This window comes from Rhinoderma darwinii, unplaced genomic scaffold, assembly GCF_050947455.1.
Source record: "Rhinoderma darwinii isolate aRhiDar2 unplaced genomic scaffold, aRhiDar2.hap1 Scaffold_533, whole genome shotgun sequence".
NCBI lineage: Eukaryota > Metazoa > Chordata > Amphibia > Anura > Rhinodermatidae > Rhinoderma > Rhinoderma darwinii.
In genome coordinates, this window is record NW_027464082.1 from 264,698 (window position 1) to 285,032 (window position 20,335).

Below are 20,335 nucleotides of genomic sequence, written 5' to 3' on the forward strand. Positions count from 1 at the left end.
TGCCTGAGAGGGCAACACTGCAACAGCCGGCCGCCAGGCTGTCTTTTTTTTGCACAGCTAGTTGCCTCCAGGAGGCCACAAGAGGGAGACAAGGGACTGCAAAATGGAAAATAGGCATCCACCAACTTTACAGACAACTTCTCCTTGCTCCTACAACCTCCATCCTTGCACAGTTTGTTATTCTTCTAGGTAACATAGTAACAAATCCAAATTGCTGCTCTCTTTGTAGGCAAGCAAGGCTTTGTTGCAACTGCAATTCTTACTTCTTCTTGAAATGTAGGGACGACAGTACATTCCATCACATCCATCTAGTGTACACAGGTAGGTCCATTGTGGCGGGCAGGCGAGCGGGCGGGCTGCTTTATTGGCTGTTTGCTGTTCCCCTACTCCACTCCACTATTTGACTGTTGTGCTGCATCAATCAATCAATCAATCAATCAATCAATCAGTGGCTGGCTCAGGTGCAGCTCTTTAACTTACCTAAAAGGGAGGGCGGAGAGAAGACAAGGAAGGTGAATGAGGTGTTCCAATGTGAAATGCCGGAAACACAGAAACACAGACGACACACAACAAGAGGTGGCAATCTATTCATTAATTGCATTTAATCAATGAGCTCATTATCACTCATGCATTGTCCAACAGGTGTTGAAATAATGGGATTAAAAGGGGAGATCCCTTCAGAAAGACAGAAACAATAGCAAAGACAAAAAACACTTTTGGAATCTGCTTTTAGTCAACACATAAGGAAAGGGTGCACCGGTCCTGGAAATACTGCAATACCAGGTCAATGCGTGGAGTGGACAGAGCAAGCTCTATTTCCATCTCCCTGTTCTAAAAATCCATTTAATATATGGTCCCCAGATAGGGGACGTATCAGATATTAAACTGATAAGAACAGATACTACACTTGATCTTAGCCAAAAGGCCGAGAAGCGATAACCCGAACGGGCCGCGCGTTGCCCGAGCCTGCCCGATACTGCTGTTCAGCCCTTGCAGCGATTCAGCCTACTTCTAGGCAATTCCATGGGGCCCTGCAGGCTCACACACTCACAGCTACACGGGAGGTGAATAAAGGCCGGAGAGGAAGCCAGACAGGATTTGCTTCTTTTGCTTGCACCACAATGCAGTGCTGAAAGAGAAGGAATCTACATAAAAACGCCTTCCTGGCAACGCCCAAATGCCCTGCTGCCATGCAGATAAACACTGGCAGCGGCAGCAAGTGCATGCCCACAGCCAACCCTTGTTCCTTCACACCTTGTATCAGCTGTAATCCAGTCCAGTCCAGTGCTGCCTGCTGAGCAGCACTGACCAACACTGCCTGGGCCCAGGCTTTTATCTCTGAGGCCCCATTATGATGTCAGAAAGCTGGCTCTGGAATCCTGAGGGCTCCACTATGACACGTGCAAAGTTCCGTCTGAACTTTATATAAGACTGTGAGGCTCAGTCAGTCACTCAGTGTTGCCTGAGAGGGCAACACTGCAACAGCCGGCCGCCAGGCTGTCTTTTTTTTGCACAGCTAGTTGCCTCCAGGAGGCCACAAGAGGGAGACAAGGGACTGCAAAATGGAAAATAGGCATCCACCAACTTTACAGACAACTTCTCCTTGCTCCTACAACCTCCATCCTTGCACAGTTTGTTATTCTTCTAGGTAACATAGTAACAAATCCAAATTGCTGCTCTCTTTGTAGGCAAGCAAGGCTTTGTTGCAACTGCAATTCTTACTTCTTCTTGAAATGTAGGGACGACAGTACATTCCATCACATCCATCTAGTGTACACAGGTAGGTCCATTGTGGCGGGCAGGCGAGCGGGCGGGCTGCTTTATTGGCTGTTTGCTGTTCCCCTACTCCACTCCACTATTTGACTGTTGTGCTGCATCAATCAATCAATCAATCAATCAATCAATCAATCAATCAATCAATCAATCGATCAGTGGCTGGCTCAGGTGCAGCTCTTTAACTTACCTAAAAGGGAGGGCGGAGAGAAGACAAGGAAGGTGAATGAGGTGTTCCAATGTGAAATGCCGGAAACACAGAAACACAGACGACACACAACAAGAGGTGGCAATCTATTCATTAATTGCATTTAATCAATGAGCTCATTATCACTCATGCATTGTCCAACAGGTGTTGAAATAATGGGATTAAAAGGGGAGATCCCTTCAGAAAGACAGAAACAATAGCAAAGACAAAAAACACTTTTGGAATCTGCTTTTAGTCAACACATAAGGAAAGGGTGCACCGGTCCTGGAAATACTGCAATACCAGGTCAATGCGTGGAGTGGACAGAGCAAGCTCTATTTCCATCTCCCTGTTCTAAAAATCCATTTAATATATGGTCCCCAGATAGGGGACGTATCAGATATTAAACTGATAAGAACAGATACTACACTTGATCTTAGCCAAAAGGCCGAGAAGCGATAACCCGAACGGGCCGCGCGTTGCCCGAGCCTGCCCGATACTGCTGTTCAGCCCTTGCAGCGATTCAGCCTACTTCTAGGCAATTCCATGGGGCCCTGCAGGCTCACACACTCACAGCTACACGGGAGGTGAATAAAGGCCGGAGAGGAAGCCAGACAGGATTTGCTTCTTTTGCTTGCACCACAATGCAGTGCTGAAAGAGGAGGAATCTACATAAAAACGCCTTCCTGGCAACGCCCAAATGCCCTGCTGCCATGCAGATAAACACTGGCAGCGGCAGCAAGTGCATGCCCACAGCCACCCCTTGTTCCTTCACACCTTGTATCAGCTGTAATCCAGTCCAGTCCAGTGCTGCCTGCTGAGCAGCACTGACCAACACTGCCTGGGCCCAGGCTTTTATCTCTGAGGCCCCATTATGATGTCAGAAAGCTGGCTCTGGAATCCTGAGGGCTCCACTATGACACGTGCAAAGTTCCGTCTGAACTTTATATAAGACGGTGAGGCTCAGTCAGTCACTCAGTGTTGCCTGAGAGGGCAACACTGCAACAGCCGGCCGCCAGGCTGTCTTTTTTTTGCACAGCTAGTTGCCTCCAGGAGGCCACAAGAGGGAGACAAGGGACTGCAAAATGGAAAATAGGCATCCACCAACTTTACAGACAACTTCTCCTTGCTCCTACAACCTCCATCCTTGCACAGTTTGTTATTCTTCTAGGTAACATAGTAACAAATCCAAATTGCTGCTCTCTTTGTAGGCAAGCAAGGCTTTGTTGCAACTGCAATTCTTACTTCTTCTTGAAATGTAGGGACGACAGTACATTCCATCACATCCATCTAGTGTACACAGGTAGGTCCATTGTGGCGGGCAGGCGAGCGGGCGGGCTGCTTTATTGGCTGTTTGCTGTTCCCCTACTCCACTCCACTATTTGACTGTTGTGCTGCATCAATCAATCAATCAATCAATCAATCAATCAATCAATCAATCAATCAATCAATCAATCAGTGGCTGGCTCAGGTGCAGCTCTTTAACTTACCTAAAAGGGAGGGCGGAGAGAAGACAAGGAAGGTGAATGAGGTGTTCCAATGTGAAATGCCGGAAACACAGAAACACAGACGACACACAACAAGAGGTGGCAATCTATTCATTAATTGCATTTAATCAATGAGCTCATTATCACTCATGCATTGTCCAACAGGTGTTGAAATAATGGGATTAAAAGGGGAGATCCCTTCAGAAAGACAGAAACAATAGCAAAGACAAAAAACACTTTTGGAATCTGCTTTTAGTCAACACATAAGGAAAGGGTGCACCGGTCCTGGAAATACTGCAATACCAGGTCAATGCGTGGAGTGGACAGAGCAAGCTCTATTTCCATCTCCCTGTTCTAAAAATCCATTTAATATATGGTCCCCAGATAGGGGACGTATCAGATATTAAACTGATAAGAACAGATACTACACTTGATCTTAGCCAAAAGGCCGAGAAGCGATAACCCGAACGGGCCGCGCGTTGCCCGAGCCTGCCCGATACTGCTGTTCAGCCCTTGCAGCGATTCAGCCTACTTCTAGGCAATTCCATGGGGCCCTGCAGGCTCACACACTCACAGCTACACGGGAGGTGAATAAAGGCCGGAGAGGAAGCCAGACAGGATTTGCTTCTTTTGCTTGCACCACAATGCAGTGCTGAAAGAGAAGGAATCTACATAAAAACGCCTTCCTGGCAACGCCCAAATGCCCTGCTGCCATGCAGATAAACACTGGCAGCGGCAGCAAGTGCATGCCCACAGCCAACCCTTGTTCCTTCACACCTTGTATCAGCTGTAATCCAGTCCAGTCCAGTGCTGCCTGCTGAGCAGCACTGACCAACACTGCCTGGGCCCAGGCTTTTATCTCTGAGGCCCCATTATGATGTCAGAAAGCTGGCTCTGGAATCCTGAGGGCTCCACTATGACACGTGCAAAGTTCCGTCTGAACTTTATATAAGACTGTGAGGCTCAGTCAGTCACTCAGTGTTGCCTGAGAGGGCAACACTGCAACAGCCGGCCGCCAGGCTGTCTTTTTTTTGCACAGCTAGTTGCCTCCAGGAGGCCACAAGAGGGAGACAAGGGACTGCAAAATGGAAAATAGGCATCCACCAACTTTACAGACAACTTCTCCTTGCTCCTACAACCTCCATCCTTGCACAGTTTGTTATTCTTCTAGGTAACATAGTAACAAATCCAAATTGCTGCTCTCTTTGTAGGCAAGCAAGGCTTTGTTGCAACTGCAATTCTTACTTCTTCTTGAAATGTAGGGACGACAGTACATTCCATCACATCCATCTAGTGTACACAGGTAGGTCCATTGTGGCGGGCAGGCGAGCGGGCGGGCTGCTTTATTGGCTGTTTGCTGTTCCCCTACTCCACTCCACTATTTGACTGTTGTGCTGCATCAATCAATCAATCAATCAATCAATCAATCAATCAATCGATCAGTGGCTGGCTCAGGTGCAGCTCTTTAACTTACCTAAAAGGGAGGGCGGAGAGAAGACAAGGAAGGTGAATGAGGTGTTCCAATGTGAAATGCCGGAAACACAGAAACACAGACGACACACAACAAGAGGTGGCAATCTATTCATTAATTGCATTTAATCAATGAGCTCATTATCACTCATGCATTGTCCAACAGGTGTTGAAATAATGGGATTAAAAGGGGAGATCCCTTCAGAAAGACAGAAACAATAGCAAAGACAAAAAACACTTTTGGAATCTGCTTTTAGTCAACACATAAGGAAAGGGTGCACCGGTCCTGGAAATACTGCAATACCAGGTCAATGCGTGGAGTGGACAGAGCAAGCTCTATTTCCATCTCCCTGTTCTAAAAATCCATTTAATATATGGTCCCCAGATAGGGGACGTATCAGATATTAAACTGATAAGAACAGATACTACACTTGATCTTAGCCAAAAGGCCGAGAAGCGATAACCCGAACGGGCCGCGCGTTGCCCGAGCCTGCCCGATACTGCTGTTCAGCCCTTGCAGCGATTCAGCCTACTTCTAGGCAATTCCATGGGGCCCTGCAGGCTCACACACTCACAGCTACACGGGAGGTGAATAAAGGCCGGAGAGGAAGCCAGACAGGATTTGCTTCTTTTGCTTGCACCACAATGCAGTGCTGAAAGAGGAGGAATCTACATAAAAACGCCTTCCTGGCAACGCCCAAATGCCCTGCTGCCATGCAGATAAACACTGGCAGCGGCAGCAAGTGCATGCCCACAGCCACCCCTTGTTCCTTCACACCTTGTATCAGCTGTAATCCAGTCCAGTCCAGTGCTGCCTGCTGAGCAGCACTGACCAACACTGCCTGGGCCCAGGCTTTTATCTCTGAGGCCCCATTATGATGTCAGAAAGCTGGCTCTGGAATCCTGAGGGCTCCACTATGACACGTGCAAAGTTCCGTCTGAACTTTATATAAGACGGTGAGGCTCAGTCAGTCACTCAGTGTTGCCTGAGAGGGCAACACTGCAACAGCCGGCCGCCAGGCTGTCTTTTTTTTGCACAGCTAGTTGCCTCCAGGAGGCCACAAGAGGGAGACAAGGGACTGCAAAATGGAAAATAGGCATCCACCAACTTTACAGACAACTTCTCCTTGCTCCTACAACCTCCATCCTTGCACAGTTTGTTATTCTTCTAGGTAACATAGTAACAAATCCAAATTGCTGCTCTCTTTGTAGGCAAGCAAGGCTTTGTTGCAACTGCAATTCTTACTTCTTCTTGAAATGTAGGGACGACAGTACATTCCATCACATCCATCTAGTGTACACAGGTAGGTCCATTGTGGCGGGCAGGCGAGCGGGCGGGCTGCTTTATTGGCTGTTTGCTGTTCCCCTACTCCACTCCACTATTTGACTGTTGTGCTGCATCAATCAATCAATCAATCAATCAATCAATCAATCAATCAATCAATCAATCAGTGGCTGGCTCAGGTGCAGCTCTTTAACTTACCTAAAAGGGAGGGCGGAGAGAAGACAAGGAAGGTGAATGAGGTGTTCCAATGTGAAATGCCGGAAACACAGAAACACAGACGACACACAACAAGAGGTGGCAATCTATTCATTAATTGCATTTAATCAATGAGCTCATTATCACTCATGCATTGTCCAACAGGTGTTGAAATAATGGGATTAAAAGGGGAGATCCCTTCAGAAAGACAGAAACAATAGCAAAGACAAAAAACACTTTTGGAATCTGCTTTTAGTCAACACATAAGGAAAGGGTGCACCGGTCCTGGAAATACTGCAATACCAGGTCAATGCGTGGAGTGGACAGAGCAAGCTCTATTTCCATCTCCCTGTTCTAAAAATCCATTTAATATATGGTCCCCAGATAGGGGACGTATCAGATATTAAACTGATAAGAACAGATACTACACTTGATCTTAGCCAAAAGGCCGAGAAGCGATAACCCGAACGGGCCGCGCGTTGCCCGAGCCTGCCCGATACTGCTGTTCAGCCCTTGCAGCGATTCAGCCTACTTCTAGGCAATTCCATGGGGCCCTGCAGGCTCACACACTCACAGCTACACGGGAGGTGAATAAAGGCCGGAGAGGAAGCCAGACAGGATTTGCTTCTTTTGCTTGCACCACAATGCAGTGCTGAAAGAGGAGGAATCTACATAAAAACGCCTTCCTGGCAACGCCCAAATGCCCTGCTGCCATGCAGATAAACACTGGCAGCGGCAGCAAGTGCATGCCCACAGCCACCCCTTGTTCCTTCACACCTTGTATCAGCTGTAATCCAGTCCAGTCCAGTGCTGCCTGCTGAGCAGCACTGACCAACACTGCCTGGGCCCAGGCTTTTATCTCTGAGGCCCCATTATGATGTCAGAAAGCTGGCTCTGGAATCCTGAGGGCTCCACTATGACACGTGCAAAGTTCCGTCTGAACTTTATATAAGACGGTGAGGCTCAGTCAGTCACTCAGTGTTGCCTGAGAGGGCAACACTGCAACAGCCGGCCGCCAGGCTGTCTTTTTTTTGCACAGCTAGTTGCCTCCAGGAGGCCACAAGAGGGAGACAAGGGACTGCAAAATGGAAAATAGGCATCCACCAACTTTACAGACAACTTCTCCTTGCTCCTACAACCTCCATCCTTGCACAGTTTGTTATTCTTCTAGGTAACATAGTAACAAATCCAAATTGCTGCTCTCTTTGTAGGCAAGCAAGGCTTTGTTGCAACTGCAATTCTTACTTCTTCTTGAAATGTAGGGACGACAGTACATTCCATCACATCCATCTAGTGTACACAGGTAGGTCCATTGTGGCGGGCAGGCGAGCGGGCGGGCTGCTTTATTGGCTGTTTGCTGTTCCCCTACTCCACTCCACTATTTGACTGTTGTGCTGCATCAATCAATCAATCAATCAATCAATCAATCAATCAGTGGCTGGCTCAGGTGCAGCTCTTTAACTTACCTAAAAGGGAGGGCGGAGAGAAGACAAGGAAGGTGAATGAGGTGTTCCAATGTGAAATGCCGGAAACACAGAAACACAGACGACACACAACAAGAGGTGGCAATCTATTCATTAATTGCATTTAATCAATGAGCTCATTATCACTCATGCATTGTCCAACAGGTGTTGAAATAATGGGATTAAAAGGGGAGATCCCTTCAGAAAGACAGAAACAATAGCAAAGACAAAAAACACTTTTGGAATCTGCTTTTAGTCAACACATAAGGAAAGGGTGCACCGGTCCTGGAAATACTGCAATACCAGGTCAATGCGTGGAGTGGACAGAGCAAGCTCTATTTCCATCTCCCTGTTCTAAAAATCCATTTAATATATGGTCCCCAGATAGGGGACGTATCAGATATTAAACTGATAAGAACAGATACTACACTTGATCTTAGCCAAAAGGCCGAGAAGCGATAACCCGAACGGGCCGCGCGTTGCCCGAGCCTGCCCGATACTGCTGTTCAGCCCTTGCAGCGATTCAGCCTACTTCTAGGCAATTCCATGGGGCCCTGCAGGCTCACACACTCACAGCTACACGGGAGGTGAATAAAGGCCGGAGAGGAAGCCAGACAGGATTTGCTTCTTTTGCTTGCACCACAATGCAGTGCTGAAAGAGAAGGAATCTACATAAAAACGCCTTCCTGGCAACGCCCAAATGCCCTGCTGCCATGCAGATAAACACTGGCAGCGGCAGCAAGTGCATGCCCACAGCCAACCCTTGTTCCTTCACACCTTGTATCAGCTGTAATCCAGTCCAGTCCAGTGCTGCCTGCTGAGCAGCACTGACCAACACTGCCTGGGCCCAGGCTTTTATCTCTGAGGCCCCATTATGATGTCAGAAAGCTGGCTCTGGAATCCTGAGGGCTCCACTATGACACGTGCAAAGTTCCGTCTGAACTTTATATAAGACTGTGAGGCTCAGTCAGTCACTCAGTGTTGCCTGAGAGGGCAACACTGCAACAGCCGGCCGCCAGGCTGTCTTTTTTTTGCACAGCTAGTTGCCTCCAGGAGGCCACAAGAGGGAGACAAGGGACTGCAAAATGGAAAATAGGCATCCACCAACTTTACAGACAACTTCTCCTTGCTCCTACAACCTCCATCCTTGCACAGTTTGTTATTCTTCTAGGTAACATAGTAACAAATCCAAATTGCTGCTCTCTTTGTAGGCAAGCAAGGCTTTGTTGCAACTGCAATTCTTACTTCTTCTTGAAATGTAGGGACGACAGTACATTCCATCACATCCATCTAGTGTACACAGGTAGGTCCATTGTGGCGGGCAGGCGAGCGGGCGGGCTGCTTTATTGGCTGTTTGCTGTTCCCCTACTCCACTCCACTATTTGACTGTTGTGCTGCATCAATCAATCAATCAATCAATCAATCAATCAATCAATCAATCGATCAGTGGCTGGCTCAGGTGCAGCTCTTTAACTTACCTAAAAGGGAGGGCGGAGAGAAGACAAGGAAGGTGAATGAGGTGTTCCAATGTGAAATGCCGGAAACACAGAAACACAGACGACACACAACAAGAGGTGGCAATCTATTCATTAATTGCATTTAATCAATGAGCTCATTATCACTCATGCATTGTCCAACAGGTGTTGAAATAATGGGATTAAAAGGGGAGATCCCTTCAGAAAGACAGAAACAATAGCAAAGACAAAAAACACTTTTGGAATCTGCTTTTAGTCAACACATAAGGAAAGGGTGCACCGGTCCTGGAAATACTGCAATACCAGGTCAATGCGTGGAGTGGACAGAGCAAGCTCTATTTCCATCTCCCTGTTCTAAAAATCCATTTAATATATGGTCCCCAGATAGGGGACGTATCAGATATTAAACTGATAAGAACAGATACTACACTTGATCTTAGCCAAAAGGCCGAGAAGCGATAACCCGAACGGGCCGCGCGTTGCCCGAGCCTGCCCGATACTGCTGTTCAGCCCTTGCAGCGATTCAGCCTACTTCTAGGCAATTCCATGGGGCCCTGCAGGCTCACACACTCACAGCTACACGGGAGGTGAATAAAGGCCGGAGAGGAAGCCAGACAGGATTTGCTTCTTTTGCTTGCACCACAATGCAGTGCTGAAAGAGGAGGAATCTACATAAAAACGCCTTCCTGGCAACGCCCAAATGCCCTGCTGCCATGCAGATAAACACTGGCAGCGGCAGCAAGTGCATGCCCACAGCCACCCCTTGTTCCTTCACACCTTGTATCAGCTGTAATCCAGTCCAGTCCAGTGCTGCCTGCTGAGCAGCACTGACCAACACTGCCTGGGCCCAGGCTTTTATCTCTGAGGCCCCATTATGATGTCAGAAAGCTGGCTCTGGAATCCTGAGGGCTCCACTATGACACGTGCAAAGTTCCGTCTGAACTTTATATAAGACGGTGAGGCTCAGTCAGTCACTCAGTGTTGCCTGAGAGGGCAACACTGCAACAGCCGGCCGCCAGGCTGTCTTTTTTTTGCACAGCTAGTTGCCTCCAGGAGGCCACAAGAGGGAGACAAGGGACTGCAAAATGGAAAATAGGCATCCACCAACTTTACAGACAACTTCTCCTTGCTCCTACAACCTCCATCCTTGCACAGTTTGTTATTCTTCTAGGTAACATAGTAACAAATCCAAATTGCTGCTCTCTTTGTAGGCAAGCAAGGCTTTGTTGCAACTGCAATTCTTACTTCTTCTTGAAATGTAGGGACGACAGTACATTCCATCACATCCATCTAGTGTACACAGGTAGGTCCATTGTGGCGGGCAGGCGAGCGGGCGGGCTGCTTTATTGGCTGTTTGCTGTTCCCCTACTCCACTCCACTATTTGACTGTTGTGCTGCATCAATCAATCAATCAATCAATCAATCAATCAATCAATCAATCAATCAATCAATCAATCAGTGGCTGGCTCAGGTGCAGCTCTTTAACTTACCTAAAAGGGAGGGCGGAGAGAAGACAAGGAAGGTGAATGAGGTGTTCCAATGTGAAATGCCGGAAACACAGAAACACAGACGACACACAACAAGAGGTGGCAATCTATTCATTAATTGCATTTAATCAATGAGCTCATTATCACTCATGCATTGTCCAACAGGTGTTGAAATAATGGGATTAAAAGGGGAGATCCCTTCAGAAAGACAGAAACAATAGCAAAGACAAAAAACACTTTTGGAATCTGCTTTTAGTCAACACATAAGGAAAGGGTGCACCGGTCCTGGAAATACTGCAATACCAGGTCAATGCGTGGAGTGGACAGAGCAAGCTCTATTTCCATCTCCCTGTTCTAAAAATCCATTTAATATATGGTCCCCAGATAGGGGACGTATCAGATATTAAACTGATAAGAACAGATACTACACTTGATCTTAGCCAAAAGGCCGAGAAGCGATAACCCGAACGGGCCGCGCGTTGCCCGAGCCTGCCCGATACTGCTGTTCAGCCCTTGCAGCGATTCAGCCTACTTCTAGGCAATTCCATGGGGCCCTGCAGGCTCACACACTCACAGCTACACGGGAGGTGAATAAAGGCCGGAGAGGAAGCCAGACAGGATTTGCTTCTTTTGCTTGCACCACAATGCAGTGCTGAAAGAGGAGGAATCTACATAAAAACGCCTTCCTGGCAACGCCCAAATGCCCTGCTGCCATGCAGATAAACACTGGCAGCGGCAGCAAGTGCATGCCCACAGCCACCCCTTGTTCCTTCACACCTTGTATCAGCTGTAATCCAGTCCAGTCCAGTGCTGCCTGCTGAGCAGCACTGACCAACACTGCCTGGGCCCAGGCTTTTATCTCTGAGGCCCCATTATGATGTCAGAAAGCTGGCTCTGGAATCCTGAGGGCTCCACTATGACACGTGCAAAGTTCCGTCTGAACTTTATATAAGACGGTGAGGCTCAGTCAGTCACTCAGTGTTGCCTGAGAGGGCAACACTGCAACAGCCGGCCGCCAGGCTGTCTTTTTTTTGCACAGCTAGTTGCCTCCAGGAGGCCACAAGAGGGAGACAAGGGACTGCAAAATGGAAAATAGGCATCCACCAACTTTACAGACAACTTCTCCTTGCTCCTACAACCTCCATCCTTGCACAGTTTGTTATTCTTCTAGGTAACATAGTAACAAATCCAAATTGCTGCTCTCTTTGTAGGCAAGCAAGGCTTTGTTGCAACTGCAATTCTTACTTCTTCTTGAAATGTAGGGACGACAGTACATTCCATCACATCCATCTAGTGTACACAGGTAGGTCCATTGTGGCGGGCAGGCGAGCGGGCGGGCTGCTTTATTGGCTGTTTGCTGTTCCCCTACTCCACTCCACTATTTGACTGTTGTGCTGCATCAATCAATCAATCAATCAATCAATCAATCAATCAATCAATCAATCAATCAGTGGCTGGCTCAGGTGCAGCTCTTTAACTTACCTAAAAGGGAGGGCGGAGAGAAGACAAGGAAGGTGAATGAGGTGTTCCAATGTGAAATGCCGGAAACACAGAAACACAGACGACACACAACAAGAGGTGGCAATCTATTCATTAATTGCATTTAATCAATGAGCTCATTATCACTCATGCATTGTCCAACAGGTGTTGAAATAATGGGATTAAAAGGGGAGATCCCTTCAGAAAGACAGAAACAATAGCAAAGACAAAAAACACTTTTGGAATCTGCTTTTAGTCAACACATAAGGAAAGGGTGCACCGGTCCTGGAAATACTGCAATACCAGGTCAATGCGTGGAGTGGACAGAGCAAGCTCTATTTCCATCTCCCTGTTCTAAAAATCCATTTAATATATGGTCCCCAGATAGGGGACGTATCAGATATTAAACTGATAAGAACAGATACTACACTTGATCTTAGCCAAAAGGCCGAGAAGCGATAACCCGAACGGGCCGCGCGTTGCCCGAGCCTGCCCGATACTGCTGTTCAGCCCTTGCAGCGATTCAGCCTACTTCTAGGCAATTCCATGGGGCCCTGCAGGCTCACACACTCACAGCTACACGGGAGGTGAATAAAGGCCGGAGAGGAAGCCAGACAGGATTTGCTTCTTTTGCTTGCACCACAATGCAGTGCTGAAAGAGGAGGAATCTACATAAAAACGCCTTCCTGGCAACGCCCAAATGCCCTGCTGCCATGCAGATAAACACTGGCAGCGGCAGCAAGTGCATGCCCACAGCCACCCCTTGTTCCTTCACACCTTGTATCAGCTGTAATCCAGTCCAGTCCAGTGCTGCCTGCTGAGCAGCACTGACCAACACTGCCTGGGCCCAGGCTTTTATCTCTGAGGCCCCATTATGATGTCAGAAAGCTGGCTCTGGAATCCTGAGGGCTCCACTATGACACGTGCAAAGTTCCGTCTGAACTTTATATAAGACGGTGAGGCTCAGTCAGTCACTCAGTGTTGCCTGAGAGGGCAACACTGCAACAGCCGGCCGCCAGGCTGTCTTTTTTTTGCACAGCTAGTTGCCTCCAGGAGGCCACAAGAGGGAGACAAGGGACTGCAAAATGGAAAATAGGCATCCACCAACTTTACAGACAACTTCTCCTTGCTCCTACAACCTCCATCCTTGCACAGTTTGTTATTCTTCTAGGTAACATAGTAACAAATCCAAATTGCTGCTCTCTTTGTAGGCAAGCAAGGCTTTGTTGCAACTGCAATTCTTACTTCTTCTTGAAATGTAGGGACGACAGTACATTCCATCACATCCATCTAGTGTACACAGGTAGGTCCATTGTGGCGGGCAGGCGAGCGGGCGGGCTGCTTTATTGGCTGTTTGCTGTTCCCCTACTCCACTCCACTATTTGACTGTTGTGCTGCATCAATCAATCAATCAATCAATCAATCAATCAATCAATCAATCAATCAATCAATCAGTGGCTGGCTCAGGTGCAGCTCTTTAACTTACCTAAAAGGGAGGGCGGAGAGAAGACAAGGAAGGTGAATGAGGTGTTCCAATGTGAAATGCCGGAAACACAGAAACACAGACGACACACAACAAGAGGTGGCAATCTATTCATTAATTGCATTTAATCAATGAGCTCATTATCACTCATGCATTGTCCAACAGGTGTTGAAATAATGGGATTAAAAGGGGAGATCCCTTCAGAAAGACAGAAACAATAGCAAAGACAAAAAACACTTTTGGAATCTGCTTTTAGTCAACACATAAGGAAAGGGTGCACCGGTCCTGGAAATACTGCAATACCAGGTCAATGCGTGGAGTGGACAGAGCAAGCTCTATTTCCATCTCCCTGTTCTAAAAATCCATTTAATATATGGTCCCCAGATAGGGGACGTATCAGATATTAAACTGATAAGAACAGATACTACACTTGATCTTAGCCAAAAGGCCGAGAAGCGATAACCCGAACGGGCCGCGCGTTGCCCGAGCCTGCCCGATACTGCTGTTCAGCCCTTGCAGCGATTCAGCCTACTTCTAGGCAATTCCATGGGGCCCTGCAGGCTCACACACTCACAGCTACACGGGAGGTGAATAAAGGCCGGAGAGGAAGCCAGACAGGATTTGCTTCTTTTGCTTGCACCACAATGCAGTGCTGAAAGAGGAGGAATCTACATAAAAACGCCTTCCTGGCAACGCCCAAATGCCCTGCTGCCATGCAGATAAACACTGGCAGCGGCAGCAAGTGCATGCCCACAGCCACCCCTTGTTCCTTCACACCTTGTATCAGCTGTAATCCAGTCCAGTCCAGTGCTGCCTGCTGAGCAGCACTGACCAACACTGCCTGGGCCCAGGCTTTTATCTCTGAGGCCCCATTATGATGTCAGAAAGCTGGCTCTGGAATCCTGAGGGCTCCACTATGACACGTGCAAAGTTCCGTCTGAACTTTATATAAGACGGTGAGGCTCAGTCAGTCACTCAGTGTTGCCTGAGAGGGCAACACTGCAACAGCCGGCCGCCAGGCTGTCTTTTTTTTGCACAGCTAGTTGCCTCCAGGAGGCCACAAGAGGGAGACAAGGGACTGCAAAATGGAAAATAGGCATCCACCAACTTTACAGACAACTTCTCCTTGCTCCTACAACCTCCATCCTTGCACAGTTTGTTATTCTTCTAGGTAACATAGTAACAAATCCAAATTGCTGCTCTCTTTGTAGGCAAGCAAGGCTTTGTTGCAACTGCAATTCTTACTTCTTCTTGAAATGTAGGGACGACAGTACATTCCATCACATCCATCTAGTGTACACAGGTAGGTCCATTGTGGCGGGCAGGCGAGCGGGCGGGCTGCTTTATTGGCTGTTTGCTGTTCCCCTACTCCACTCCACTATTTGACTGTTGTGCTGCATCAATCAATCAATCAATCAATCAATCAATCAATCAGTGGCTGGCTCAGGTGCAGCTCTTTAACTTACCTAAAAGGGAGGGCGGAGAGAAGACAAGGAAGGTGAATGAGGTGTTCCAATGTGAAATGCCGGAAACACAGAAACACAGACGACACACAACAAGAGGTGGCAATCTATTCATTAATTGCATTTAATCAATGAGCTCATTATCACTCATGCATTGTCCAACAGGTGTTGAAATAATGGGATTAAAAGGGGAGATCCCTTCAGAAAGACAGAAACAATAGCAAATACAAAAAACACTTTTGGAATCTGCTTTTAGTCAACACATAAGGAAAGGGTGCACCGGTCCTGGAAATACTGCAATACCAGGTCAATGCGTGGAGTGGACAGAGAGCAAGCTCTATTTCCATCTCCCTGTTCTAAAAATCCATTTAATATATGGTCCCCAGATAGGGGACATATCAGATATTAAACTGATAAGAACAGATACTACACTTGATCTTAGCCAAAAGGCCGAGAAGCGATAACCCGAACGGGCCGCGCGTTGCCCGAGCCTGCCCGATACTGCTGTTCAGACCTTGCAGCGATTCAGCCTACTTCTAGGCAATTCCATGGGGCCCTGCAGGCTCACACACTCACAGCTACACGGGAGGTGAATAAAGGCCGGAGAGGAAGCCAGACAGGATTTGCTTCTTTTGCTTGCACCACAATGCAGTGCTGAAAGAGGAGGAATCTACATAAAAACGCCTTCCTGGCAACGCCCAAATGCCCTGCTGCCATGCAGATAAACACTGGCAGCGGCAGCAAGTGCATGCCCACAGCCACCCCTTGTTCCTTCACACCTTGTATCAGCTGTAATCCAGTCCAGTCCAGTGCTGCCTGCTGAGCAGCACTGACCAACACTGCCTGGGCCCAGGCTTTTATCTCTGAGGCCCCATTATGATGTCAGAAAGCTGGCTCTGGAATCCTGAGGGCTCCACTATGACACGTGCAAAGTTCCGTCTGAACTTTATATAAGACGGTGAGGCTCAGTCAGTCACTCAGTGTTGCCTGAGAGGGCAACACTGCAACAGCCGGCCGCCAGGCTGTCTTTTTTTTTGCACAGCTAGTTGCCTCCAGGAGGCCACAAGAGGGAGACAAGGGACTGCAAAATGGAAAATAGGCATCCACCAACTTTACAGACAACTTCTCCTTGCTCCTACAACCTCCATCCTTGCACAGTTTGTTATTCTTCTAGGTAACATAGTAACAAATCCAAATTGCTGCTCTCTTTGTAGGCAAGCAAGGCTTTGTTGCAACTGCAATTCTTACTTCTTCTTGAAATGTAGGGACGACAGTACATTCCATCACATCCATCTAGTGTACACAGGTAGGTCCATTGTGGCGGGCAGGCGAGCGGGCGGGCTGCTTTATTGGCTGTTTGCTGTTCCCCTACTCCACTCCACTATTTGACTGTTGTGCTGCATCAATCAATCAATCAATCAATCAATCAATCAATCAATCAATCAATCAGTGGCTGGCTCAGGTGCAGCTCTTTAACTTACCTAAAAGGGAGGGCGGAGAGAAGACAAGGAAGGTGAATGAGGTGTTCCAATGTGAAATGCCGGAAACACAGAAACACAGACGACACACAACAAGAGGTGGCAATCTATTCATTAATTGCATTTAATCAATGAGCTCATTATCACTCATGCATTGTCCAACAGGTGTTGAAATAATGGGATTAAAAGGGGAGATCCCTTCAGAAAGACAGAAACAATAGCAAAGACAAAAAACACTTTTGGAATCTGCTTTTAGTCAACACATAAGGAAAGGGTGCACCGGTCCTGGAAATACTGCAATACCAGGTCAATGCGTGGAGTGGACAGAGCAAGCTCTATTTCCATCTCCCTGTTCTAAAAATCCATTTAATATATGGTCCCCAGATAGGGGACGTATCAGATATTAAACTGATAAGAACAGATACTACACTTGATTTTAGCCAAAAGGCCGAGAAGCGATAACCCGAACGGGCCGCGCGTTGCCCGAGCCTGCCCGATACTGCTGTTCAGCCCTTGCAGCGATTCAGCCTACTTCTAGGCAATTCCATGGGGCCCTGCAGGCTCACACACTCACAGCTACACGGGAGGTGAATAAAGGCCGGAGAGGAAGCCAGACAGGATTTGCTTCTTTTGCTTGCACCACAATGCAGTGCTGAAAGAGGAGGAATCTACATAAAAACGCCTTCCTGGCAACGCCCAAATGCCCTGCTGCCATGCAGATAAACACTGGCAGCGGCAGCAAGTGCATGCCCACAGCCACCCCTTGTTCCTTCACACCTTGTATCAGCTGTAATCCAGTCCAGTCCAGTGCTGCCTGCTGAGCAGCACTGACCAACACTGCCTGGGCCCAGGCTTTTATCTCTGAGGCCCCATTATGATGTCAGAAAGCTGGCTCTGGAATCCTGAGGGCTCCACTATGACACGTGCAAAGTTCCGTCTGAACTTTATATAAGACGGTGAGGCTCAGTCAGTCACTCAGTGTTGCCTGAGAGGGCAACACTGCAACAGCCGGCCGCCAGGCTGTCTTTTTTTTGCACAGCTAGTTGCCTCCAGGAGGCCACAAGAGGGAGACAAGGGACTGCAAAATGGAAAATAGGCATCCACCAACTTTACAGACAACTTCTCCTTGCTCCTACAACCTCCATCCTTGCACAGTTTGTTATTCTTCTAGGTAACATAGTAACAAATCCAAATTGCTGCTCTCTTTGTAGGCAAGCAAGGCTTTGTTGCAACTGCAATTCTTACTTCTTCTTGAAATGTAGGGACGACAGTACATTCCATCACATCCATCTAGTGTACACAGGTAGGTCCATTGTGGCGGGCAGGCGAGCGGGCGGGCTGCTTTATTGGCTGTTTGCTGTTCCCCTACTCCACTCCACTATTTGACTGTTGTGCTGCATCAATCAATCAATCAATCAATCAATCAATAAATCAATCAATCAATCAATCAATACATCAGTGGCTGGCTCAGGTGCAGCTCTTTAACTTACCTAAAAGGGAGGGCGGAGAGAAGACAAGGAAGGTGAATGAGGTGTTCCAATGTGAAATGCCGGAAACACAGAAACACAGACGACACACAACAAGAGGTGGCAATCTATTCATTAATTGCATTTAATCAATGAGCTCATTATCACTCATGCATTGTCCAACAGGTGTTGAAATAATGGGATTAAAAGGGGAGATCCCTTCAGAAAGACAGAAACAATAGCAAAGACAAAAAAACACTTTTGGAATCTGCTTTTAGTCAACACATAAGGAAAGGGTGCACCGCTCCTGGAAATACTGCAATACCAGGTCAATGCGTGGAGTGGACAGAGCAAGCTCTATTTCCATCTCCCTGTTCTAAAAATCCATTTAATATATGGTCCCCAGATAGGGGACGTATCAGATATTAAACTGATAAGAACAGATACTACACTTGATCTTAGCCAAAAGGCCGAGAAGCGATAACCCGAACGGGCCGCGCGTTGCCCGAGCCTGCCCGATACTGCTGTTCAGCCCTTGCAGCGATTCAGCCTACTTCTAGGCAATTCCATGGGGCCCTGCAGGCTCACACACTCACAGCTACACGGGAGGTGAATAAAGGCCGGAGAGGAAGCCAGACAGGATTTGCTTCTTTTGCTTGCACCACAATGCAGTGCTGAAAGAGGAGGAATCTACATAAAAACGCCTTCCTGGCAACGCCCAAATGCCCTGCTGCCATGCAGATAAACACTGGCAGCGGCAGCAAGTGCATGCCCACAGCCACCCCTTGTTCCTTCACACCTTGTATCAGCTGTAATCCAGTCCAGTCCAGTGCTGCCTGCTGAGCAGCACTGACCAACACTGCCTGGGCCCAGGCTTTTATCTCTGAGGCCCCATTATGATGTCAGAAAGCTGGCTCTGGAATCCTGAGGGCTCCACTATGACACGTGCAAAGTTCCGTCTGAACTTTATATAAGACGGTGAGGCTCAGTCAGTCACTCAGTGTTGCCTGAGAGGGCAACACTGCAACAGCCGGCCGCCAGGCTGTCTTTTTTTTGCACAGCTAGTTGCCTCCAGGAGGCCACAAGAGGGAGACAAGGGACTGCAAAATGGAAAATAGGCATCCACCAACTTTACAGACAACTTCTCCTTGCTCCTACAACCTCCATCCTTGCACAGTTTGTTATTCTTCTAGGTAACATAGTAACAAATCCAAATTGCTGCTCTCTTTGTAGGCAAGCAAGGCTTTGTTGCAACTGCAATTCTTACTTCTTCTTGAAATGTAGGGACGACAGTACATTCCATCACATCCATCTAGTGTACACAGGTAAGTCCATTGTGGCGGGCAGGCGAGCGGGCGGGCTGCTTTATTGGCTGTTTGCTGTTCCCCTACTCCACTCCACTATTTGACTGTTGTGCTGCATCAATCAATCAATCAATCAATCAATCAATCAATCAAGTGGCTGGCTCAGGTGCAGCTCTTTAACTTACCTAAAAGGGAGGGCGGAGAGAAGACAAGGAAGGTGAATGAGGTGTTCCAATGTGAAATGCCGGAAACACAGAAACACAGACGACACACAACAAGAGGTGGCAATCTATTCATTAATTGCATTTAATCAATGAGCTCATTATCACTCATGCATTGTCCAACAGGTGTTGAAATAATGGGATTAAAAGGGGAGATCCCTTCAGAAAGACAGAAACAATAGCAAAGACAAAAAACACTTTTGGAATCTGCTTTTAGTCAACACATAAGGAAAGGGTGCACCGGTCCTGGAAATACTGCAATACCAGGTCAATGCGTGGAGTGGACAGAGCAAGCTCTATTTCCATCTCCCTGTTCTAAAAATCCATTTAATATATGGTCCCCAGATAGGGGACGTATCAGATATTAAACTGATAAGAACAGATACTACACTTGATCTTAGCCAAAAGGCCGAGAAGCGATAACCCGAACGGGCCGCGCGTTGCCCGAGCCTGCCCGATACTGCTGTTCAGCCCTTGCAGCGATTCAGCCTACTTCTAGGCAATTCCATGGGGCCCTGCAGGCTCACACACTCACAGCTACACGGGAGGTGAATAAAGGCCGGAGAGGAAGCCAGACAGGATTTGCTTCTTTTGCTTGCACCACAATGCAGTGCTGAAA

The 20,335-nt window shown here is 47.7% G+C and overlaps 14 non-coding genes across 14 annotated transcripts; all 14 read right to left on the bottom strand.

The window, feature by feature from the left end:
- Positions 1–746: 746 nt before the first annotated feature.
- Positions 747–937, bottom strand: LOC142722273 (U2 spliceosomal RNA). The gene has a single exon (XR_012874590.1). It is a non-coding gene; the product is annotated as a U2 spliceosomal RNA (small nuclear RNA).
- Positions 938–2,229: 1,292 nt separating this feature from the next.
- Positions 2,230–2,420, bottom strand: LOC142722274 (U2 spliceosomal RNA). Its single transcript, XR_012874591.1, has one exon. It is a non-coding gene; the product is annotated as a U2 spliceosomal RNA (small nuclear RNA).
- A 1,296-nt stretch (positions 2,421–3,716) lies between these two features.
- LOC142722275 (U2 spliceosomal RNA) lies at positions 3,717–3,907 on the bottom strand. The gene has a single exon (XR_012874592.1). It is a non-coding gene; the product is annotated as a U2 spliceosomal RNA (small nuclear RNA).
- A 1,280-nt stretch (positions 3,908–5,187) lies between these two features.
- On the bottom strand, positions 5,188–5,378 carry LOC142722277 (U2 spliceosomal RNA). Its single transcript, XR_012874594.1, has one exon. It is a non-coding gene; the product is annotated as a U2 spliceosomal RNA (small nuclear RNA).
- A 1,288-nt stretch (positions 5,379–6,666) lies between these two features.
- Positions 6,667–6,857, bottom strand: LOC142722279 (U2 spliceosomal RNA). The gene has a single exon (XR_012874595.1). It is a non-coding gene; the product is annotated as a U2 spliceosomal RNA (small nuclear RNA).
- A 1,272-nt stretch (positions 6,858–8,129) lies between these two features.
- LOC142722280 (U2 spliceosomal RNA) lies at positions 8,130–8,320 on the bottom strand. The gene has a single exon (XR_012874596.1). It is a non-coding gene; the product is annotated as a U2 spliceosomal RNA (small nuclear RNA).
- A 1,284-nt stretch (positions 8,321–9,604) lies between these two features.
- LOC142722281 (U2 spliceosomal RNA) lies at positions 9,605–9,795 on the bottom strand. Its single transcript, XR_012874597.1, has one exon. It is a non-coding gene; the product is annotated as a U2 spliceosomal RNA (small nuclear RNA).
- Positions 9,796–11,091: 1,296 nt separating this feature from the next.
- LOC142722282 (U2 spliceosomal RNA) lies at positions 11,092–11,282 on the bottom strand. The gene has a single exon (XR_012874598.1). It is a non-coding gene; the product is annotated as a U2 spliceosomal RNA (small nuclear RNA).
- Positions 11,283–12,570: 1,288 nt separating this feature from the next.
- On the bottom strand, positions 12,571–12,761 carry LOC142722284 (U2 spliceosomal RNA). Its single transcript, XR_012874600.1, has one exon. It is a non-coding gene; the product is annotated as a U2 spliceosomal RNA (small nuclear RNA).
- A 1,292-nt stretch (positions 12,762–14,053) lies between these two features.
- Positions 14,054–14,244, bottom strand: LOC142722285 (U2 spliceosomal RNA). Its single transcript, XR_012874601.1, has one exon. It is a non-coding gene; the product is annotated as a U2 spliceosomal RNA (small nuclear RNA).
- A 1,272-nt stretch (positions 14,245–15,516) lies between these two features.
- LOC142722312 (U2 spliceosomal RNA) lies at positions 15,517–15,709 on the bottom strand. Its single transcript, XR_012874626.1, has one exon. It is a non-coding gene; the product is annotated as a U2 spliceosomal RNA (small nuclear RNA).
- Positions 15,710–16,994: 1,285 nt separating this feature from the next.
- LOC142722324 (U2 spliceosomal RNA) lies at positions 16,995–17,185 on the bottom strand. Its single transcript, XR_012874638.1, has one exon. It is a non-coding gene; the product is annotated as a U2 spliceosomal RNA (small nuclear RNA).
- Positions 17,186–18,482: 1,297 nt separating this feature from the next.
- Positions 18,483–18,673, bottom strand: LOC142722352 (U2 spliceosomal RNA). Its single transcript, XR_012874664.1, has one exon. It is a non-coding gene; the product is annotated as a U2 spliceosomal RNA (small nuclear RNA).
- A 1,273-nt stretch (positions 18,674–19,946) lies between these two features.
- On the bottom strand, positions 19,947–20,137 carry LOC142722286 (U2 spliceosomal RNA). The gene has a single exon (XR_012874602.1). It is a non-coding gene; the product is annotated as a U2 spliceosomal RNA (small nuclear RNA).
- Between the last annotated feature and the right edge of the window lie 198 nt (positions 20,138–20,335).